Source organism: Eleutherodactylus coqui, chromosome 1 (genome assembly GCF_035609145.1).
Source record: "Eleutherodactylus coqui strain aEleCoq1 chromosome 1, aEleCoq1.hap1, whole genome shotgun sequence".
NCBI lineage: Eukaryota > Metazoa > Chordata > Amphibia > Anura > Eleutherodactylidae > Eleutherodactylus > Eleutherodactylus coqui.
In genome coordinates this window covers 446,026,055-446,049,936 of record NC_089837.1, presented here as the reverse complement: position 1 = coordinate 446,049,936, position 23,882 = coordinate 446,026,055, and positions in this window count along the sequence as shown.

The following is a 23,882-nucleotide window of genomic DNA, read 5'->3' as shown; positions in this document are numbered from 1 at the left end:
GAGTAAAGTGTGATTGTTCTCAGGAAGAGAAACCAGGTAATCTTGTAGATATGATACTTTTTAATGGCTAGCAAAAATACATGATGTTACAGCAAGCTTTCGAGTTCCATCAACTCTTCATCAGGCTATGAATGAAACTAGTTTGGATGGCATACAAATATAACATACAGATACAGAGGGGAGGGGACACACCCCTCTTCATCTAAATAAATGTTCACACACAGAAATTGTCAAAAAGATATTCCTACAACTCACTGGAACCGCCATGGGCAGTGAAATGGCACCGCAATATGCCAACCTTTTCATGGCAAAACTGGAGAGTGACTTTCTGGCCTCCTGCCCCAACAAACCATTGGCCTACTTCCGCTACATTGATGACATCATAATCATTTGGACCAACATTGAACAAGAACTAATAAAATTCCATGAGAGATTCAATGCATTTAACCCCACCATAAACCTTTAAGCTACTCATATACAGAAATCAACTTTTTGTACACCACCAAAAAATTTCAAACAACTCATTCCTATACCACAAATCAATTGATCGACCCACATACCTTAGATGGGACAGTTACCATCCTACGCACATCAAAAAGTCTATTGTCTACAGCCAGGCCATCAGATATAACCAGATCTGCTCCAATCCAACAGACAGAGAGGAACATTTACACAATCTCAAAAAGACATTTTTAATTCTGGGCTACCATCCCACCTCAATGGATGACCAAATCACCAGAGCCACCAGGATACTCAGAAATCAACTACTCCAATATAAGGAGAAAGAAAAAAATGGACGTGTGCCTCTAGTAGTGACCTACAATTCACAGCTAGAGGTACTAAGGAAGACTGCAAAGAAACTCCATCATACCCTACACAGTGATTACTGTCTGAAAACCATATTCCTGGACCCTCCCGTGATGAGATCTCATCGCCACTCAATTGGAGAGAAAAAGACGGAATTACCTGTGGAAAAACATTTTTGTGGTCACGGACATAGCATAGAGCAGATGAGAGTTATCATGCTGAAGGACAACTTCAAATCACAGCGTCACAGAAGAAGTATAAGTTTATGGCCATGTTTGATACCCTCAAGAATGGAATGAACCTAAGCCTTGGATTCTTGCATAAGTAGGGAATATGAAAGGTCTGAAGAAGGTCAAGACGGGTGTCCTCTTCCCAATCATTTTTCGTTTATCTCATAAAAATTCAGAAATTGATTGTAAGAATGCTACCATCCAATAGGCGGTGCGGCAAAGGTAGTATTTCCATCTTCTTCTATGTGGTCTATTTCCATCTTCTTCTATGTACATTAGAGATAAGAGATATCATAAAGCTGTCACATTCCTGGGCAATGGAAAATGCTTTAGCATAATGACCCCTTCTACTGTTTATGTTAATCTATGGTGGTTGCATAGCTGCATACTCTATGTGAGCCGCATACTTTTGACCAGAATCATAATTTTTGGTCATGTGCAAATAGCAATGTCTGTTAGTGGTCCTTAAGGGCTCGTTCAGACGAATGTAGTTGTTGCCCTGTTAGTGGCGCAAAAAGATCGCAGCTATAGGAGCTGTAAAGATCACATGAATGGGCTGCTTCCAACTACCTGAAGTAGCACATGCACACCATCCTAGATGCGGGCTGCGTGCTTTCAAAATGTAAAAACTGTTCTGCTTTTTATTTGCATCAGTTTTGATAAATCTCACCCACATTTAGGAGATCTGACCTGACTAGTCTCGGGACTAGTCTCTTGTGGATAGCGGATAAGTGACTTTAGTGGGAAAACCCCTTTAAATTCTGTCTCTCCTCTTTGTCAGGCCTTTCACTGAATTATATTACTACCGTACTATAAAAGTGTTTTGTACGTTTCCAGCTGTGATTGACAATGATTCCAGAAACATATTTATTCTCTGCTCTCGTGAAGGAACCTGAAGTTACCCTATATATTACGAAGACAACACAGAACTGCTTGATGTTTTTATTAAGTGCTTCGGCTCCAAATGCCACAGAGAGCCTATAACAGATTGTGACTTTGAGATGAAATATTCCTTCTGTCTACAATCAATATATCATCCAGTTTATGTTCCCTACAGTATGTTCAATTGTAAATTACAGACACAAATAGTATAACCCTTGCATGATATTAATGTATTAATATCTCTGGAAACGCAAATAAGGGAAATAGAACAATACCTCTGCAGCGCCATCTATTGGAAGGCAGCATTCCTGCAAGTCAATGAAAGACTCTTTATACAAGCCTTGTAACAATGACTGAAAAATTGAAAGCCAGGCTACAATCCATACACAGTCAGCAGTTTCTGGAACCGCTGCACGCCACAACTATAACACAACGTAGTACACTGTGCAGCAGCCTGGAATTGTACTGCAGACTCTTTCCCCATTCACGTAACCACTTAAAGGGGTTGTCCCGCGCCGAAACGGGTTTTTTTTTTTTCAACCCCCCCCCCCCGTTCGGCGCGAGACAACCCCGATGCAGGGGTTAAAAAAGAACACCGGACAGCGCTTACCTGAATCCCCGCGCTCCGGTGACTTCTTTCTTACCCGGTGAAGATGGCCACCGGCATCTTCTCCCTCCGTGGACCGCAGGGCTTCTGTGCGGTCCATTGCCGATTCCAGCCTCCTGATTGGCTGGAATCGGCACGTGACGGGGCGGAGCTACACGGAGCTACACGGAACCCCATTGAGAAGATAAGAAGACCCGGACTGCGCAAGCGCGTCTAATTTGGCCATTAGACGGCGAAAATTAGACGGCAACCATGGAGACGAGGACGCCAGCAACGGAACAGGTAAGTGAATAACTTTTGATAACTTCTGTATGGCTCATAATTAATGCACAATGTACATTACAAAGTGCATTAATATGGCCATACAGAAGTGTATAGACCCACTTGCTGCCGCGGGACAACCCCTTTAAGGACTACCCACTATAAATATATGGCGGGTAGTATATGGAGCGGGCGTGGAAGCCAATCCTGCTCTATATATGACAGGCATCGACAGTTTCTAACCACTGACAGCAACATGTAATACAAGCGATTGGAGCTAGCTCTGATCACTGCATTAACTGCTTGGATGTCGTAGTCAAAATTGACAGCACATTTAAGTAGCCAGCTGGAAGGAGGAAGGGGCCCTGTTGTGCTCTCATCCCTTTGCCATTGTGTCAATAGGTTCACATGGCAGCCCGGAGCCTAGTGAAGATTCCTAGGGCTGCCATGTATTGCACTCTTATAAGCCATGCCCAGGCAGGGCTTAATACTATCATTAAAAATGCTATATACTGCAATATTAAAGTATCACAGTATACCAAAAAAGCCATTTTAAAAAGTTAAATATTAAAAGCTAAAAAAAGTAAAGTTAAAAAAAAATGGCTGGTTCCATAGAAGTCTAAAATATTAAAATGTATAATCATTTCTCATACAGTGAACTGTCGTGGATTTATTTGCACCCTTCCGGATTTATGTTCAGAGATTGTGCGCACAATGGAAGAGATCACATGGAGACAAGACTGTCAGTGTAGAAAGTCTTCCTGGACTCTGTTTATTAGTAGGTGTATAGCATCTTATATAGCATTATGAGTTAATTGCCCTTTACGGGCATGCCGGAAACAATATGTGATTGGAAATCAAATCAAGGGATTGGGTAGTCCAATTATGGTCTTTTTCCATCCGATCCTGCGTGAGCTTCTGTCGTCATGGACGTCCGACATGACATGTTTTCAGATAAAAAACGGCAACATCTTAGGTGTTGGATGGAGGGGGCAGGGGCGGGAATGAGCAACGTGTTTTCAAATGACGCCTGAGGGTTATGTGCAGGTAAAAAGTGAGCCCTAAGGTTATGAGCGTGTATTTCTATCAAGCTGCATATTCTGATAATGGTTGGCAGAACAGGATGTGGCTGGCACATTCCGTTCTGCTGGCTCAGGAGGTGAAATAGACATTTCACCTTGGATATATATATATATATATATATATATATATATACTTTACAGAACATCATCAGAGAAAAAAATTATAATGCCAGAATTGCATTTTTGGAGCACCAATCCTCCTAAAATAATTTTAAGAAAAAGTGATCATAAAGTCGCATGTATCTCATAATAGTACCAATAAAAACTACTGGTCTCAACTACTAGCAAAAAAAATGGGCCCTCACACAGCCACATCAATGAAAAAGTAAAAAAGTTATGGTGGCAGAAACAATTTTTTTAAAAAGGTTTTTTCATCATTTAGGCCTAAGGGCTCAGTCACACGGGCGCATCGGCGCCCGTGTCACTGCAGCCAGCAGACGGACCTACCTGAAGTCGGCCGTCTCTCTGCAGCGCCGGGAGGAAGAACATGTGACTGGCTCCATTGCCGGTCATGTGTTCTATGATCAGCGCTGGAGAGAGACGGCTGTCTTCAGGTATGGCCGTCTTCTAACTGTCAGTCACACGGGCGTTTTTTCCCGCGATTTGCGGATCGCATAACGGATGCGCATCCGCAAGTCGCGTGACCGGGGCTAACAATTCGCTGAAAAATCTGCACCTAGCAGCGTATTCAGTGAAAGGGCCCGATCAAAGGAGCGCTGCCCGCTATCCTCTGCCACAGCTGTGGCAGAGGAGAACGATGTTCGCCCATTGAATTCAATGGAGCCGGCAATACAGCCGGCTCCATTGAAAGCAATGGGCTGCCAGCAAGCGCTGTATGAATTTTCGGGGAAGGGCTTAAAATATAAGCCCTTCCCTGAAAAGCATTCTGCAAATGTGTAAAAAAAAAAAGTATACTCACCTTTTTTCTGCAGCCGGAGTTCAGCCGCGTCTGGCCGGCAGTTCTCCTGAACTGCTCTCTGTAGTATTCAGCAGGCGGGGATTTAAAATCCCCACCTGCTGAATGGGCTGCCTCTGGTTGGTCACAGCACTCACCAATCAGAGGCAGCTCTCACTCACCCATTCATGAATTCATGAATGGGTGAGTGAGTGCTGCCTCTGATTGGCTGAGCGCAGGGACCAATCAGAGGCAGCTTTCAGCTGTCATTCAATAGCTGTCATTCAGATCGGACCAAAAAACGCCCGTGTGACCGAGCCCTCAGAAGTAATAATAAGTTAAAATACTGTATAAATTTGGTATCAGATTTTTACTGATTCACTGATTAAAGCTAACATGTCATTTTTGCGTCATCAAGGACACCGTAAAAAGAGCCCCTCAAAACAATGGCGCAATTGTGTTTTGTTTTTTTTTCATTTTTTCCCACTTAAAAATGTATTAAAGCATTTCAGTACTGTATATGGTATATGAAATAGTACTAAAAAATACAGGTCATGCCGCAAAAAACAAGATCTCATGTGACTATGTCAACAAAAAAAAGTTATAGCTCTTGAAAAGTGGAGATGAAAAAACAAAAAGGAATATTTGAAAAATTATGAGTCTTTAACAGGTTAAATGGATTGTGCTTAGATTGCAATCAGATCCCATTTTTTAGTAACCAATATAGAAATCTAGATAATTACAAAGGGCTCACTTATCTTTTCTTCTCAATGTAAATGCCAATCCATCCTATATGACACTAAACCTGAAATCACAAAATGAAATCTACTTCTCCACAGTTCAAGTCTTTTGTCAGTGTTTAGCCGGTTTAACATATCATCTGTTTTCACTTCATGGAGGATTTATTTGCTACTTTATCCCCCAGGAAGCATCGACATGGTCTAGTTCCATCTTCTGCACACTAAAATGAGAATTGAACCGAGGAAGACATTGCTATATTAGATTGTTGACCCAGTATGCCTGGGTGATGTGGAGGTAGATGTTAATTTACTGCACCGTTACCCAAGTGATCTGGTTTTATGCGAAGTCAGGCATGTGCTTAATGCAGATGTGATAGCTAGAATCTGATTCTGTGATTTTAGGAACAAAAGGAGTGCTGGGTTTTGTTTCGTTCAGGTAATATTTTACAACTTTGTGCAACCTAAGAACTCAGAAATCACTCATCGTTCCCTAGGAAGCACTCATTATTTCCATAGACTACATTTGAAGCAGCTCTTGACCTCACTTGAGGTCCAGTGGAATTAATCATCTATAACTCTCTTGGCTGAGTTATACTAAAAGTTGACTCCTATATGACACAGTGGAACTATTTTACCATATTATTATTGTTGTTGTTGTTGTTAGCTGTTTAGTCGTTCACGACCTCAGTGACCCTAAAGGCCTAGTGACTCTGCTCACATGACATGGCCAAAATATGTGAGCCTGAGTCTGGCCATCTTGCCCTCCAGTGATATATCGGGTCTTATACGATTACGGACTTCTCTGTTTGTTACTCTCGCCGTCCAGGGTATGCGCAGCAGCTTTCGCCAGCACCACAGCTTAAATGTATTAAACCTCCTATCAGCTTTTTTCTCAGTCCAGCTTTCACATTCATAAATGGCTATGGGGAAAACGGTGGTTTGCACTATCCTGTGTTTAGTTGCGATGCTGATATCTCAACTTTTCCAGATTGTGTCCATGTTTAGCGTCGCACTTCGGCCCAATACTATCTCACATTTTATCTCTGGCATAGATTCCAGCCTGGTCAATTTTTTCGAACCAAGGAAGATGAAGTCTCGCTGGCATCCTACGGCCTCATTGTCAGCTTGTTTCTGCAAGCAGAATTGTGTCATCTGCGTAACGGAAATTGTTGATGTTGCTGCCACCTATTTTCACCCTGGTTTCCATATTGTTATATAGACACAAAACTACTAAATATTAATGACGTGACACATTTGTATGAATCCATCCAATCCCTTTTTGCCCCCAACTTCCTGCTGCAGCATAGACAATATCCTGAAACAGGGACATGTGACTGCTGCAGATAGACACTCACTGAAGTAAGCAAGTGATTGGCTGTAATGGTCACATGTTCCTGGTGTCAGTGACGTTATCACTGCAGCAAGAAGTAGAGAACAACAAGGGACTGGCTTTTATGTTTGTGCAGCTTTCCAATAATTGTTTTGCCCATGTTAACTCTACTAAGCCTCCTATCCACTGCCATATCATGGCTCAACTTTGTATGGAACCATAGTAGACCTTCTATAGAAGTGCAAGAGTATAAACGCTAACAATTTTCAAGGATAAAGAGGGTTAACTTTTCCAACAAGGGCTCTTATTCAGAGATCCTGTAATATATTGGCATGTGTTAGTTTAAAAGTTTTTATATTTCAATTCTTACATTTTATTAGATGTGTTGCAAATGACAAAAAGGCTTAGCGATCACAGTACCCTTACTCACCTCCCTTTCCTGTGTGCAAGGAAAACAAAAATAGCCCATAAAAACATGGATATGAGCAGAAACATTTCATTCATAGAGCTGAAGTATCATTATATGTCAAGGATGACTGATTTCTCAATAAACTGCAATTTATCCACCAAGTACTGTATATCCAGTTTCTGACTGCTGGTGGATTAAGAGACTCCCAGAAGACAGTAATGCTACTTCTTGTCAGAAGCAAACCGTGTAAAACTAGGTTTTGAGAATTATTATCATCCAACAGTTAAAGGTGTTGGGTCATTAAAAGTAAATTTTTTAAAAACTGGGCAGATGATAAAATAAAAAAAACCCTGTATATTCACCTTTCTTCAGCACCTGAGATCTAGTAGAGCTGCTTCAACTGCCCTGTTCTGAGAGTCTATAGGATTAAATGCTTAATTAAAAGCATGTGCCAAAGTTGAGAAAGTTGTGAGAAAAATTTGTGCTAAGCAAAGTTAGTTTTTCATTTCCTCAAGAGACGTAATCACTTGATTTCTTATCAGTTGATACATGATAAATCTTCCATCTGACATGAGTAAAGATTTAATTGCCAAATAGCTGAACTTAACCTTTTCTCATATTATTTATTATATTATTTTACTTGCATCATGTGACCAGTGATTAGGTATTTTTTTAGATCCTCTTTCAAAAAACAGAGTCTAATATGGAATAAAACCTAAAAGAATTGTGATAAAAAGATTCTGCTTTTACATGGGCCAATGGGTGCAGGAATCTGAACGATTTTCATTTAGTACAAATGCATGCCCTGACTGAATGAAGAATGAGAATTCGATCACCTCCTATTCATTGTTTAATTTCTGTATACAGAAAACTGAACAGATTGCTGCCTGTAAATAGGCTGTCATCTGCCTATGAATCTTACTGAAATTGGAGGCGGGAAGGCTGGAACAATCCGCGGCATGCTCCACCTCCATTTAATCAGTGATGCTCATTCCTGTATGACAGCACAGAAACGATCATCCATGGAACAATCTGTCCCCGACAGATTGTCCCGTGTAAAAGGGTCCTTAAAGATATCATACCCTCAACCCAACTAAGTGTTGTAGTTGTGATGCATGAAAATCTAATTTCAAGTTGGGAACTACTAAAGGTCCCTTTACATAAGATGACTGTTGGGCGCACAGACTACCGTCCAACTATCGCCCCTTGTTCAAGTGAATGGAGGCCGGGATAGTTCCGGCTGCCATTCTCCATTCACAGTGAACAGGAGTCGGCTCTTGCCTACCTGCCTCGACAGTTACGTGATTGGTTTTAATGATAGCAGTCACCAGTTTCTCACTTTAGCGCTAACTTTTGTAGTAGACAGCATAATATTCAACCTGATAGAATCTATAGGATGGAAACGGATAAGCATGCTAATAACATACAATCACCTCTCTCTTTATCTACACAGCTGTTTTACGATTTATTTTAACCCTTCTCACAGGGTCACTTTAGGCAAAGACTAAGGCAATTTGAAGCATCAAAAGCTACTCAGTAGCTGATAGCTTGGAACAATGTTCAGAGACCATAATGATGTCTGATCACATAATTGCCCTGATATAACATATACCAGTAAATACCAGAACTGTCATTGTTTTCTAGGCCTTTTCTCTAATTTCACAGATATATTCTTCTGTTAGAGCAGATAGAGAGACTTTTTGTTCCTGCAGAAGTACCTTGGTAAACTGGATCCCCTCCTCATACCAGCTGATTGCTGAAGCAGGTTCTGGGCCATCCTCAGCCCTTCCAACCTCAGTAATAAGCCGCAGGGGGATTTGTCCAGAAGTGCTTATCTGGCTTTCAGGTTTTGTAGCTGTCTCGTAACAATTTTATTAAACCCAGAGGCGTTGAGAGTAAGGAAGACTTTACAAATATGCCCCATCACAAGCTTGTCGCTCTACTGTCATTAAAGGGGTTGTCCCGCGCCGAAACGGGTTTTTTTTTTTCCAACCCCCCCCCCCCGTTCGGCGCGAGACAACCCCGATGCAGGGACGTACAGAAAGCTTACCGGAGCGCTTACCTTAATCCCCGTGCTCCGGTGACTTCTATACTTACCTGTGAAGATGGCCGCCGGAATCCTCTTCCTCCGTGGACCGCAGCTCTTCTGTGCGGTCCATTGCCGATTCCAGCCTCCTGATTGGCTGGAATCGGCACGTGACGGGGCGGAGCTACACGGAGCCTGCATTCTGCACGAGCGGCTCCAATGAAGAGAGCAGAAGACCAGGACTGCGAAAGCGCGGCTAATTTGGCCATCGGAGGGCGAAAATTAGTCGGCACCATGGAGACGAGGACGCCAGCAACGGAGCAGGTAAGTAAAAAACTTTTTATAACTTCTGTATGGCTCATAATTAATGCACAATGTATATTACAAAGTGCATTATTATGGCCATACAGAAGTGTATAGACCCACTTGCTGCCGCGGGACAACCCCTTTAAGCTAGGAAAATGCCCACACTGATTCCGCATTTTTGCTGGAAACTTGTTAACTTTAATCTGAATTTAGGACAGTTCAGTTACAATATTTAAATAGTTTGGTCACAGATGTTGCACAGTTCGGTATTAGCTTTGGTTCAATTCAGTCAGTGTTGGACTTAGAAACCAGTGGAAATGACAGCCATTCCCTTTCCATTCTCTTTTAAATTGCAGACTCTTTTCCTCTATTGCTTCTCACCATAGCCCACAGGGCAGTGTAGAGTAATTTCTCTTCTATGTCTACAGTCTCAGCTCAATTTACACATCCTAAGGTATTGAGACACCATGCTAAACTGCGCCATAAAGATGGCACTGGCCTAACTTCCTTGTTCTGGTTCCTGAGCCTCCTGCCATTCCACTTAAAGGAACAGCACACAAATTTTTTTTGGGGATAATAATACGAAACAAAAGAATTAGGTGGAAGTACACCCCTTTACATTGCTTTGCCAATGGCTCCAATATACAATAAAATGGTGATTGCTTGTGCATTCGGGTAGCCATGCCTGAGCTGCCTGTCACAGTTAATGGCACAGCAACCATCAGGGACCATTGTCCTGACCCTGCTCATGTGATCTCTGTGAATAGAGAAAGACCAGTCTACAATCCCACACCAGGTTTTCCGAGCTGTACAGTGTACAAGTGTGAAAAAACCCTTACAAATGTGATCTATTTACAGTTAGCGGCCCGTAACTGGGTTGTCCTTCACTGGGCTGTGCATTACTGTTCATTGAGTTACTGGGCCTTTTTATGTAATTTTTTTGACTTTTTATACATCTTTGTATGAAAGAAAAAAAGTGTTACTTTAGGGTGGAATAGGGGTTTTTGTACTAAAGACCTTTATGCAAAAAACAATGGCTCATAGGATGTATAGTGCAGAGCAAGCCTATAACCTATAATGCTCCAATTCAGGGAGTAAAACTGATGCTGTAGTACCCCAGAGTTAGGTACTCCAGCACTTTCTGTGCCGACTACATCCTTACAATTAGGTCTGGTGGGATGTTAAATATGTGTAAAAGGTTATGACATTATTTTTCGTATTCCTCCACTGTAATGTGTGTTCTGGCAATATTCTCCAGCCCCTGGAATGTACAGGTCACCTAGAAACAGTTGAGGGAGTGTTTGGCCAGGCTTAGCAAGGAGTACATAGCCTTGGATTGGTAGTTCACATCCCCATAACAGGTTAAGCTAGCTTGGCAGTATAAAAGGTAAAGAGTGGGTGGAATTAAGCCAGTCTAAACCAGGGAAGCCTGAGTTAGAGACTGGGGAGGAACCAGAAGAACATCTTTACTGAGTCTTCCAAGTGCAGAGCTAAGCTTAAGCTTGTGAGAGACCAGGGAGGAACAAGGAGAAAGCCAGTGTGGTGGGAAGCTGAACATCTAAAGTGTCATAGAATCATAGAATGGTAGAGATGGAAGGGACCTCCAGGGTCATCTGGTCCAGCCCCCTGTTTAGTGCAAGATTCACTAAATAATCCCAGACAGATATTTGTCCAGCCTCTGTTTGAACACTTCCATTAAAGGAGAACTCATCAACTTCTTTGGTAACCTGTTTCACTCATTGATCACCCTCACTGTCAGAAATCTTTTTCTAATACCTAATTTGTGTCTCCTCCCTTTCAGTTTCATTCCATTGCTTCTAGTCTTTCCTTGTACAAATGAGAATAGGGCTGATCGCTCTGCACTGTAACAGCCCTTCAGATATTTGTACACAGCTATTAAGTCTCCTCTCAGACTTCTTTTTTGCAAGCTAAATATTCCCTGATCCTTAAACCTTTTCTCATAGGACATGATTTCCAGGCCGCTCACCATCTTGGTAACTTGCTCCAGTTTGTCTATGTCTTTTTTAAAGTGGGGTGCTCAGAACTGGACACAGTATTCCAGATAAGGTCTGTCTAAGGAAGAGTAGAGGGGATAATGACCTCACGTGATCTAGACTCTATGCTTCTCTTAGTACATCCCAGAATTGTATTTGCCTTTTTTAGCTGCTGCATCACATTGTTGACTCATGTTCAGTCTATGATCTATTAGTATACCCAAGTCACATGTGCTGCTGTTTAGCCCAATTCTTCCCATTTTGTATGTGCTTTCTTCATTTTTTTTGTCCAGATGTAGGACTTTGCATTTCTCCTTGTTAAATACCATTCTGTTAGTCACTGCCCACTGTGCAAGCTTTTCTAGAGCTTTTTGAATACTCTCTCTTTCTTCCCTAGTGTTAGCTATCCCTCCTAGCTTTGTGTCGTCGGCAAATTTAATCAGTTTCCCATCAACTCCCTTCTCCAGATCATTTATAAAAGTGTTGAACAACACTGGGCCTAGGACAGTGTGAGCACTCACGAGCAGGAATGTTTTAGTAACAGAAGAAGAACAGAAGAAGAGAATAGAAGGAGATCTAAGTCTCCTCCGGCTGCCAGGAGCAGGTAAGTACATACATTTTTTTTATTTTTTCACTTTTCAGGATGCATTGCAGGGAAGGAGTTATATATTTAACCCCTTCCCGACAATTCATCCCGGCTCTATTGCCGGCTCCATTGAATGCAATGCGCTGGACAGCTCCGGCCCGTTTCTAATGAAACGCGGCTAGGAGCAGATTTTCGGGCGATTTTTCGGCCGATTTTTCATCCGTCATGCGATGCGCAAATCGCGTGAAAAAACGCCTGTGTGACTAAGGCCTTAGTAGCTTAATTGGTACCTTGTCCTGGATGTCGTTTTCACTGGTCTCCATTGTAGCATACACTTTGTTTTCTGCTACAGTTGTGTTTATGGTATTTTCCATATCATTAGTAGGTCCAATACAATTATTATAACTCGTACTGATCCTCTTTAGTAGGGCATATTTTTGTACTGTGTACCCTTACCACCACAATCTATATGTTTGATATGTGTCTCATCCATATAACAAGAGGCTTCTGAGACAATTTGACTGCTATAAGGTATATCTATTCCATTATTGGGAAAGCAGTAGTGTCCCTGTAGCCCCAATAATGGAGGGGCAGAGCAAAATGTCAAGATGCATATTAGAGGCTGTTCGTCCTCTTTTGATTATCAGGCAGTGCCGTAAAGTCGCCATGGTGAAAGTGGAGCTTTCGCCTTTAGAAACTCAGTCAACCCCGATACAAACAGAGGCTGACGCTTGAATACTACACATGCCGCTACAAGCGTTTCTCACTATTTCTGTCCCACTATAAGCACGCTTAATAGGCAGGGACTATATCTTATTATACACTATGGCTGCTATATCATCATTATAGATCTAATAATAGGCAGGGTCTGTACTAGATAGGAGTCTCTTTTAAGGGTTAATAATTACTATATAGCATTAGTAGAATGTAGGTGTAATTAACACCCTATAATGTGTAATTTAGGAGATTGGGGAACAATCAGCGATGGCAACATAAACAACCTTTAGGCCTCATGTCCACGGGGAAAATCGGGCCTGCTACGGATTCTACATGTAGAATCTGCAGCAGGTCCCTCCTGCCCCGCGGACATGAGCGCTGAAAATACAAATAAATGACAATAAACTCACCTCCCATCTGCTCCGTTTCTTCTCTTCGCGGCGGCGTCATCTTCTCTCGTCGCGGCCGGATCTTCATTCTTCGGCTCGGCGGATGTGCACGATGACGTCGGTGACGTGCCCCGCGCATGCGCCGGGCCGAAGCAAAATGATCCGGCCGCTGCTGAGAGAGGATGGCGCGGCGCCGAAGAGAAGAATCGGAGCGGGTGAGTAAAATGTGATTTTTGTGTCCCGCGCATCCGGACGGCTTCCATAGGCTTCAATAGAAGCCCGCGGGAGCCGTCCCCGCGGGAGACCCGCATGAAAATGGAGCATGGTCCAGATTTTTTCATGCTCCATTTTTTTTAAAATCACTTTTATTGACGATCCGCGGGTATTTATCTACCCGCGGGTGGTCAATGCATCCCTATGGGGTGCGGATCCGCGCGCGGGAGAAGAGTTAAAATCCGCTGCGGATTTTAATTCTTCTTTTCCCCGTGGACATGAGCCCTTATAGTAGCACTTGCCCTTTGAGTTTTTTAAAAACTTTTCCTTATTAGTACATAATTTAATGTAGATACTGGTTTCAATACTTGTGCACATAGGTATTAATATTACCTCTAGATACATCTGTCAGTTCTTCAGTATAAACATTCCATCCATAACACTCTCCAATAAAATAGATACATAGACACGTAATTGTTTATTTCAATAGACCCTTGATGAAGCTTTATCTGGCTGTAACACGTTGGTTATTTATAGGGTCAATTTTGTTATCTCAGTAGCTTCTCTTTTTTCAATCCATGCACTATATACATTGCTTCTTTATGAGTACCTTCTCTCTCCTCAGTCCGTTTTACTGTTTCGGTATTTGACTGAGCTGATAGAAGTGAAAAGTAGATGTTTTTGTATCCTATGTCTTTCTACATGTTCTAGTATTCAACACTGAGTTTGTTTACACCGGATCTGCATAACCCTTACTATTAGCCAATAAAGGTTATTTTTAGCATAAATATTCGCTAGCTGGTATGTTTTTAGGGGGCCAAATTAAGAGTTAATGGTCGAACTCGAAGACGCTTACAAATCACAAACAGTTCTGAATGTGATAGGAAGTAGTCTGTCTTTATTAGCACTTATAACCCAATTTATAGGGTAAAGTAAAACAGAACATATTCTTGGGAAACTGGTGTTGATAACGTCAAGGTCGCCAGTCTGAATTTCTTATACCACTTCGACAAGGCTAAAATATTGTGTCTGGAATGCTCTTAGTTGATGAAAAATCACAAAGTTTATTATATATCAGACAGAAGCATATAAGGTGGATACAAAAGACTAAATGGATACATATTTACTGCTCTCATAGTTATATTTTAATATATATTTTCTCTCAGTGCTAGATTCTATTTAAGAAGGCAGAGATTATCAAATGATTTCCCCTGGCTGCCCAGAAATAATTGAAACATCTGGCAAAATTGTTTGGGACTTGCTAGTGCCGTTTTCCAGAAAAAGTATCAAATGTACCAAAATAATTTCTATTCACGTTTAGCCATCTTCGAATGCTGCAAATACAGGGCACTGTGAGGCAATCTGTAGAAATAGAGTTAAATCCGCCAAAGCGCTGGTGTCCAAGCATTTGGACAGAGGAACATCTAACAGTGAAACAAATGCTGCCCCTTATGAGTTTTTCAATATACAATATTTCTTGGACAATTACTTTTAGGCTTTGATCAATCACAAAATAAATCTTTACATTTAAGATTAGAGATGAGCGAGCCTACTCGGCCACGCCCGTTTTTCGCCCAAGTACCGCGATTTTCGAGTACTTCCGTACTTGGGCGAAAAGATTCGGGGGGTGCCGTGGGTGAGTGGGGGGGTTGCAGCGGGGAGTGGAGATGAGAGGGAGAGAGAGGGCTCCCCCCTGTTCCCCGCTGCTACCCCCCGCTCTGCCACGCCTCCCCCGCCCCCCGGCACCCCCGAATCTTTTCACCCGAGTACTGAAGTACTCGAAAATCGCGGTGCTCGATCGAGTAATTACTCGAAACGAGTAGGTTCGCTCATCTCTATTTAAGATCATTTATTGCGCAGAAGTACATATCTGTCTACTCCAGAATAAGGACCTCCAGAATTGTTCTTGAAATGAAAAAAAAATGTAGCCATTACATTTAATACTGATGGTTCGTGTGAAAGAAATTGCTTGATGTCCTATTCTCATCCTTGAATATAAGGTGTCTGTGTGCTGTCCAATGCGAGTTGAGCCCGAGGTTGTTACATTCTTATTCCTGTATTGTCCGTGCAATATTATTTTGTTAATCCAGCCAAATGTGGTTTTCATTAGAAGATTCTGTTACTACTACGAATATAAACACAAACCTTCAAATCATAGTAAAAACCCCACAAGGGGCCAATTAATCCAAGTGAGATGTAGAGACAAACTGTACTCTTTTTTTTTTTTCTAACAGACTTGCACTGATTTCCTCAAAGGTTATTAATAGTCGTTGATGATGCCAAAAATGTGTCCTTTGAGTACATTCATTTCACAAAGAATGAGTCAAGCAAGAGTGCCTGGCTTGATAGTAGCATCTATTAATCTGCCGAATTAACGTTTTGGGTGATTTCAAAGTTAAACACTCTAGTAAGCTCTTCAACAAAATAATATGCGTAAAACTTAACCTTGGAATGCTTACTCATGGGCGACACGATATTGCAGAGAGAAAGTCACGGCGATATCGCATCTGTGGTCTGTGCGATTTTACTGCGTTTTCTCGTGGCGATATCGTGATTTTGTGTCGCTACAAAGTCCCATGACTTTGTAGCACTCTTTTTATCAGTATTTTCAGGGGGGCTTTAAATATGAGCCCCACCCTGAAAACACGCCCTAGCGCTGCTAGGTTGTGATTGGTTCATCAAGCACTGGCTCTGATTGGCTGAGCCATGGCACTCGACAACCAATCACACCAGCGGTTCTTAGGGGTCGAGATTTTGAGCCCCTGACCAGGAAGCAATGGCTCAAATCTACAAGCAAGTCGGACGGAGCTTCAGGAGAAGATGCGGCAGAGATGACAGCACCTCTTAGGTGATGTTTTTTTTTCTCTTTGTACAGGTGCAATTGTCTTTAGGCTATTTGAGATGCATTGGTTACTTAACAATTCTTTTCAGCCTCAAAGAAGGCATCTACATAACCATTGAGGATACCCAGACCACATTGGCTGATTGCTAATCCCAAAATGATGGTACTGGCTTTATACAAAGATCACATTGTCCTACATCCAGCAGTTAACACCGGCTCTGCATGACTCATTATTAGTAGAATTTAAGACAGGCAGAATCTAAACATTTCCACAGTACAGAAAATATGGTTACAGTATTAATTTATGACAGAGTGGTATGGAGCAAGCTTGGGAACTAACTGCAGGGAGAGAGGGGAATAGCAGTCTCAACCAATCTGGAGGCAGGTGGTGTGTCTTAGACTACCTCAAACTCACTGTAGACACTGCAGTTACAAATCGCTTCTCTGCCTAGGGCTCACTCACACAGGCAGATTTGCATTGTGAAATCCGGAGTGGCCGTCCGCCTCTGGGTTCCTCAGCAAATACCTTCCATAGCATGCTGTAGAAATTTGATTCTTCCTGCACACAAGTGGAAACCAATTGCGGTTTCTGGTCGTTGGGGAAAAAAATCACAGTATGCTCCATTTTTGTGCGGCTTCCACATGGACAGCTTCCATTGAAGCAGATCCACGGTCCTTATGCAATTGACATCCTAACGATGATGTGGGATGTAAGCAGTGTTAAAAAAAAAATCTGTATTGCGCATGTCTGATAGCGAGCTGTGTGAACCATCTGCAGTACAGATGAAGAAAAAGGAAAGCAGCTATGCGCGGATGCCGCTGCTGCTAGGGACGGATTTTGCTGCAGGTTTCCTCATGCGGAATCCGACCTGTCTGTGTGCGTGAGGCCTAATGGAGCTCAGCTACAAAACATCCAAGGCGTACGCAGTGAGGAAAATAAATAACAGTTAATCACTCCTGGTAAATGCTATCACTTTGCATATCATTTTTGAGTTTCTAACTGGGCGGCTGCTTTATTTGTATATTCTCTTAAAGGGTATGTTCGGCTTTTGAAACCTTTTTAGTTGTTACAATATATCTAAGTACAAAATGAAGTCTTGATTTAGAATATTCTACTGGTTTGTGTCTACAGATTATATGCCTAAATACAAATTTCCACAGCTAGAGAATGCAGACAAATCCTGCAGTCACATTTCATCCATAGGTTACCATAAAGTAGGGGACATATCAGTAGTGTTGAGTGAACCAAGCTAGTAGAATCCTACTTTGGGGCCAACTTCACTAAATGTTCAGTTAAAAAAGAACCTGAACCGAGCTTTCAGCAAAGTTTTGCCCAAAACTGTGTTCTACTGGTTCGGTTTGCTCAACACTAGTCCTGAACACTGGTATATAACACTTTCTAAGAGCTATAGAAGCCCTGTATAGTACTCTCAGAGTGATATACAGGGTTTTATGGCTCTTCGTTGTACACCTTTTAAAATTATTTTGTTGAACTTCCGTTTCGATTCAAACTAATTTGGACCAAACTGAACTTTTTCTAAAAGTTCACTTATCACTACCTACCAAATGTATACATTTAACTATTAATAGCTAGGGGGTGGAAGAAGGGCGTATTAGAGTAGGATCAGAGCACACAGGGTTTACTTCTGTGTAACCATAAAATAAAAATGGTTGGCATAGGAGCTGTATACGCAAAGTGGTGGATGTTTTTAATCAAGGCTATTTCCAAAAATGTTGTATTTTATATTATTTAGAGCAATACAATTTTGAAAAGGTGCACTTTGCCTCTTCATCTTTAATATGGAGCTGTGTACACGAAGGCTAATTTTCTGGCAATTTCTCTGATATGTTTTATGCATTAATTCCTTAAGCTCTAGACAAATAGAGTGCAAATGAATAGTGTTCCTTTTTGCAGAGAAAATAAATTCAGAGCAAAATGTTCCTGATTATCATGCAGTTATACTTTTCTAATGGGAATCTGCACATCCTGCAGGCCCGAGGAATAACAAATAGTCACCATTTCATATGCAATGGTAAACTATGTCAACAATTGTTTGAGTCTGTGTGGGTTTTATCTGCAGAGAAATAACCATAACTTTCAGGATTTAATGACAAACCATATATCACCTCTGACACCTGAGTTTGTATGTCTGAAATCTTCTAAGTCACCTTCGGGAGGAATCGTATTCATCCAGACACTTCATTTTTCTGCGGGGTTATTCTGATTGGCGTATGTCTTGTATAATGCTGGATCGGGTTTCTGCATTGTAAGACATAACAATATTGAGAATTTTGGTGCAAATTTATTGTGCAAATGATGTGCATTCTGCCTTTTTGCAATAGATGTAATCTGCAGCAATTCTATAGCAAATCCAAAGCAGGATCTGCATAAAGTTCACCTATTAAACACACAGATTTGGGGGCAGATACCTCCGAGGTGGGTTTTTATGCTACCTATGATTCTGTTTTTAATCTTATTTAAGAAGATGAGGACTGCTCTTTATGGCAGGCATTAAAGGGGTTTTCTGAGTTATTAAAAAAAATGTGGCAGAGAACATGAAATGGTTAAAATTACAAACTACATTAAAGAAGTCACCTGAGTCATAGCTTATAATTAAAACCCCTTATGTATGTAGTAAAATAACAAATAGGCTTTGCTTACCTCTTCCCCCTCCCACTGTGTTCTGCGGCGCTGCTCTGGGTCTGCCCATTGACATCACATTTACAGGCTTTGTAACTTTTTTGGAATTCCAAAATTCCAATAACATAATGTGAGCCCTTCTGCCATGACATTCTATTGGCTCACTGCACTAATCATACCTATACAACAAGACACTCAAAGATATTTTGGACCTACGCCTGCAAAAGTTACTCAGGATACAGTAGGAAGGAACCATCTTTATTCTGTACTAATATACAGTAGCTCAGCTGTTTTTGTAACACTCATGGACTTCAGTGAAGATGTCTATGGAAATTCTCCATGGAATCCTATGGGAACAGTGATTGCTGTGAATCTGATACGTGAGAGCCCTAGAGTTTGAACCCACATCTAGGAGTCATTTATGGATTTAGGCCGAGGTCAGATATTGATTTTTTTGTGCACGCCTATGTGCGCACAAAAAAATTGCATTTATTAGAACCATTGGTTCCCTATGCAGTGTTCACAAGTCCAGTTTTTTTAGGCGCAAAATATTTGCACCTGCAAAAGACAGGACATGCGTGCACCTATAAGGTCCGTGCTGCCTTGTAACATCGTGTGATGGGACTGGGAGTCCCCTCATTAGTGCCCACTGTGACAGCACTGTCACAGTGTTCATTGATGAGGAAACTGCAGCGGGGACGAAAGAATCCCCTGCCACAGCTGTTGTGATGTTCTTCTATTGCTTTCAATAGAGCAGGCAACCCCCCGCAGTGATTTTTGGGGAAGGGCTTGAAATGTAAGCCCTTTCCTAAAAATAAGCCCTAGCAGAATGAAAAAAAAAATGAATACATCACCAGGCAGCACTGTCAGGGCTCTGGCGCATCTTCTCTCTCGCTCCTTGGCAGTGTTCTTCAGCATTTTCCCTGCCTACAGAAGGCATTGCCTCTGATTGTCTGAGCGTTGTGACCAATCAAAGGCAGCACTCAGCCATTGAATGTCAGCTGAGCGCTGCCTCTGATTGGTCACAGTGCTCGGCCAATCAGAGGCAGCACTCAGAGGCTGCTTTAGTAGCACGGAGCTTTGGTCACATGCATTTCGCACCTCCGTGCAGTGCATTTTTTTGCACATTTAGGTGTGCAAAATAGCTTGTCTGACCAAGCCCTTAAAGTGTACCTCCAATTACATAGTACACACAAAGATAAAAAAAAATTCTATTATAGTTTATTACAGAAAAATGCCTCTTTCTCCACTTATCAGAGTCCTTTCTTTCTCTCTATCTTCTGATCACTCATTCTGAGTTTACTGACGAATCCCAACACATGAGCCAGAGACTAATTTTCAGCTTCACTGAGGAAACAGGATAAAGCTTCTGCCTGTAAGCAGGAAATTAGTTGCTATGATGTCTCCCAGACAGAGCACACACACTCCCCTGTCTTTCTCTCTCACTCAGACACACACACTAACACACACAGAAGCAGCAGTAGTAGTTGCATAGAGAACAGCCTACAGCAGTAGTGATCTGTGTAACTATGAATCCAATATGGGGTGAGATAGTAAAATGCTTACTAGAGTCACCAGCAACATCTCTATATCTGTGTCTATTTTTCTCTGCAGCTGTTTCCTCCTTCTCCTACCCCGAGACAGTTGGGGAAGTAAAGGAGTCTGATAAGTGGAAAATGAGGCACTTTTCTGTAATAAGATATACAGTATTACAACATTTCTAATCTTTCATTTCAATATTGATTTAGGGAACGTTTTGTATATGTGGAGGTAAACTGTAGAGGAGACAGTTGCTGCAATGCGAGAGAGAGACATATACAAAATTATAGAAATGCGGCAGTAACTTTTCTATCTCACCTCAGTGCTTGACTCACAGCTACACTGCTCAGTACAGCAGTATAATGTCCTCCATGCTGCTTCTGAGGGTGTGCTGCAGAGAGATAGGAGAACAGGATCTCCTCTTTTATATACTGTGAATAAGAGAAATCATAGCAGCTAGTCTGCACTCCCTCCTGAGCTGAGCTTATGGAAAACTAATAATTAGAAATAGAGTGTATAGAAGGAGAAAATTATTGATAAATGCAAGATTAAAGCCACATAAAGGCCAGATACAGTATTACTTCTCATATACAAACATGGCAGCTTGTTCTGAGAAGTCATTTGCAGTAAAGTAGATGCTTTAAATATATCCTAAGCATTATTTATGTAATTATAGTTCTGGTTGAGACTCTCCTGATAATGAGTGAGGCCCAGTCACCTGTCCTAGAACCAGGGCTGCCCTTTCCTAGAGGAGCCATGAGGACTAAACCCCAAGAGCGATCTCAGAGTGCAGCATATGACTCTTCACCACCAGGAACTCCGTAATTTGATATGTGGGTCATTCCGTGTCAGTTCAACCAACGCTCCCGGTCAACCATCTCAGATTTCAATGAAACTTTGCACAAAGATAGACCCTGACCCTAAACTAAGATAGCCAGAATATTAGGCTTCAAAGTGCTTTGGTTCACGAGCTACAGGTCTTAATCTAGGGGGTTGTCATGTGATTACAGCGCGCAACCTGAAAAAAGTGGCGATTTCAATCCATTGCCAAGCCAGTTCCAATGACTCTAGAGCAATGAAACTTCACACACTAGGAGAACTGTTGGTGCTGAATCCAGCTAAGTTACTCAGACTGCCACTCTTATCATCATTCTGCCACCATTGCATGTCAAAGTAGCTGAAAAATTCTATCGCGCAAAATAAAACTAATATTTTAAGCAGTAATAACTCATAATCAATGCAATCCAACTCAGCTATGAATTTATCAATGTGTACTCCATAGAAATGTTTCTCATTATTCACATTATGGACCCAAAAGGATGCATAGCTCTTAAGATACAATGAGTCAAAAATGGCAAAAAACACTTTTTTGCTAATTTTTCCCTTTTTCAAAGGCAAAAATCGGAATGTACTCCATTTTTATTTTTTTCCATTTTTGTTCTATTTGGAAGAGAATTTTTTGCTCTACAAGATTCGATGTTTTTCATTTTGTTCCCAGACCTTCTAGATGGGAAAATATCAATGCCTGTGAAGGTCCTATGCACTCGCGGAGGTCAAATAATAAAATAAGTGTAAGTTTTGCATGGATGTATAATTAGTTTAGAAATCATGAGAAGGTAAATTATTTTTGGAATGAAACAACTTTTTGTGATCAAGAAACTTATGTGATCAAAAATTGCATGGCAAGTTCAGGTGAGCCACAAGCTTTGGCCTAAGATGGTCAGAATATCATTGAGTGTTGCATAATGATTGTGGTATATTACAGTGATCACTGGGCTTATTTAGCACTCTATCCATATTGGATACTAAGATTATCTAAGGCTAGCATTTGTGTAATAAATAACTAGTTATTCATGCTAGCCTTAGATAATCTTAGTATCCAATATGGATAGAGTGCTAAATAAGCCCAGTCATCACTGTAATATACCACAATCATTATGCAACACTCAATGATATTCTGACCATCTTAAGCCAAAGCTTGTGGCTCACCTGAACTCGCCATGCAATTTTTGATCACATAACTAGTTATTTATTACACAAATGCTAGCCTTAGATAATCTTAGTATCCAATATGGATAGAGTGCTAAATAAGCCCAGTGATCACTGTAATATACCAGAATCATTATGCAACACTCAATGATATTCTGACCATCTTAGGCCAAAGCTTGTGGCTCACCTGAACTCGCCATGCAATTTTTGATCACATAAGTTTCTTGAGCACAAAAAGTTGTCTCATTCCAAAAATAATTTACCTTCTCATGATTTCTAAACTAATTATACATCCATGCAAATCTTACACTTATTTTATTATTTGACCTCCGCGAGTGCATAGGACCTTCACAGGCATCGATATTTTCCCATCTAGAAGGTCTGGGAACAAAATGAAAAACATCGAATCTTGTAGAGCAAAAAATTCTCTTCCAAATAGAACAAAAATGAAAAAAAAAAAAAATGGAGTACATTCCGATTTTCGCCTTTGAAAAAGGGAAAAATTAGCAAAAAAGTGTTTTTTGCCATTTTTGACTCATTGTATCTTAAGAGCTATGCATCCTTTTGGGTCCATAATGGGAATAATGAGAAACATTTCTGTGGAGTACACATTGATAAATTCATAGCTGAGTTGGATTGCATTGATTATGAGTTATTACTGCTTAAAATATGAGTTTTATTTTGCGCGATAGAATTTTTCAGCTACTTTGACATGCAATGGTGGCAAAATGATGATAAGAGTGGCAGTCTGAGTAGCTTAGCTGGATTCAGCACCAACAGTTCTCCTAGTGTGTGAAGTTTCATTGCTCTAGAGTCATTGGAACTGGCTTGGCAACGGATTGAAATCGCCACTTTTTTCAGGTTGCGCGCTGTAATCACATGACAACCCCCTAGATTAAGACCTGTAGCTCATGAACCAAAGCACTTTGAAGCCTAATATTCTGGATATCTTAGTTTAGGGTCAGGGTCTATCTTTGTGCAAAGTTTCATTGAAATCTGAGATGGTCGTCCGGGAGCGTTGGTTGAACTGACACGGAATGACCCATGTATTTTATGGCGGTGTTATTTGGGCACCAAATAGCAGTATTGGTTGGGCATTGTACATATAAAGGTAACATCTTGTTACATGTTCCCTCTAAGACTATGGAAAAAAAAGAGTTCCAACAACTTTCTAATGAAGTGCATGACAATAGAGATTTTTTGGTATTCATACATGCTAATCAGGGGCTTCATATTGAATCAGACCCTGAAGACAAAATACATCAAATGTACTGGTTCATAAATAGCAATCGCCAACAAAGACTACTATAGAAGCGAAAAATGAAAATGACGAAAAACCCTATTTCTGTGCTCCTAGTTTCTCCTCTTTTGTGGGCTCATACCACTTGCATTAATAG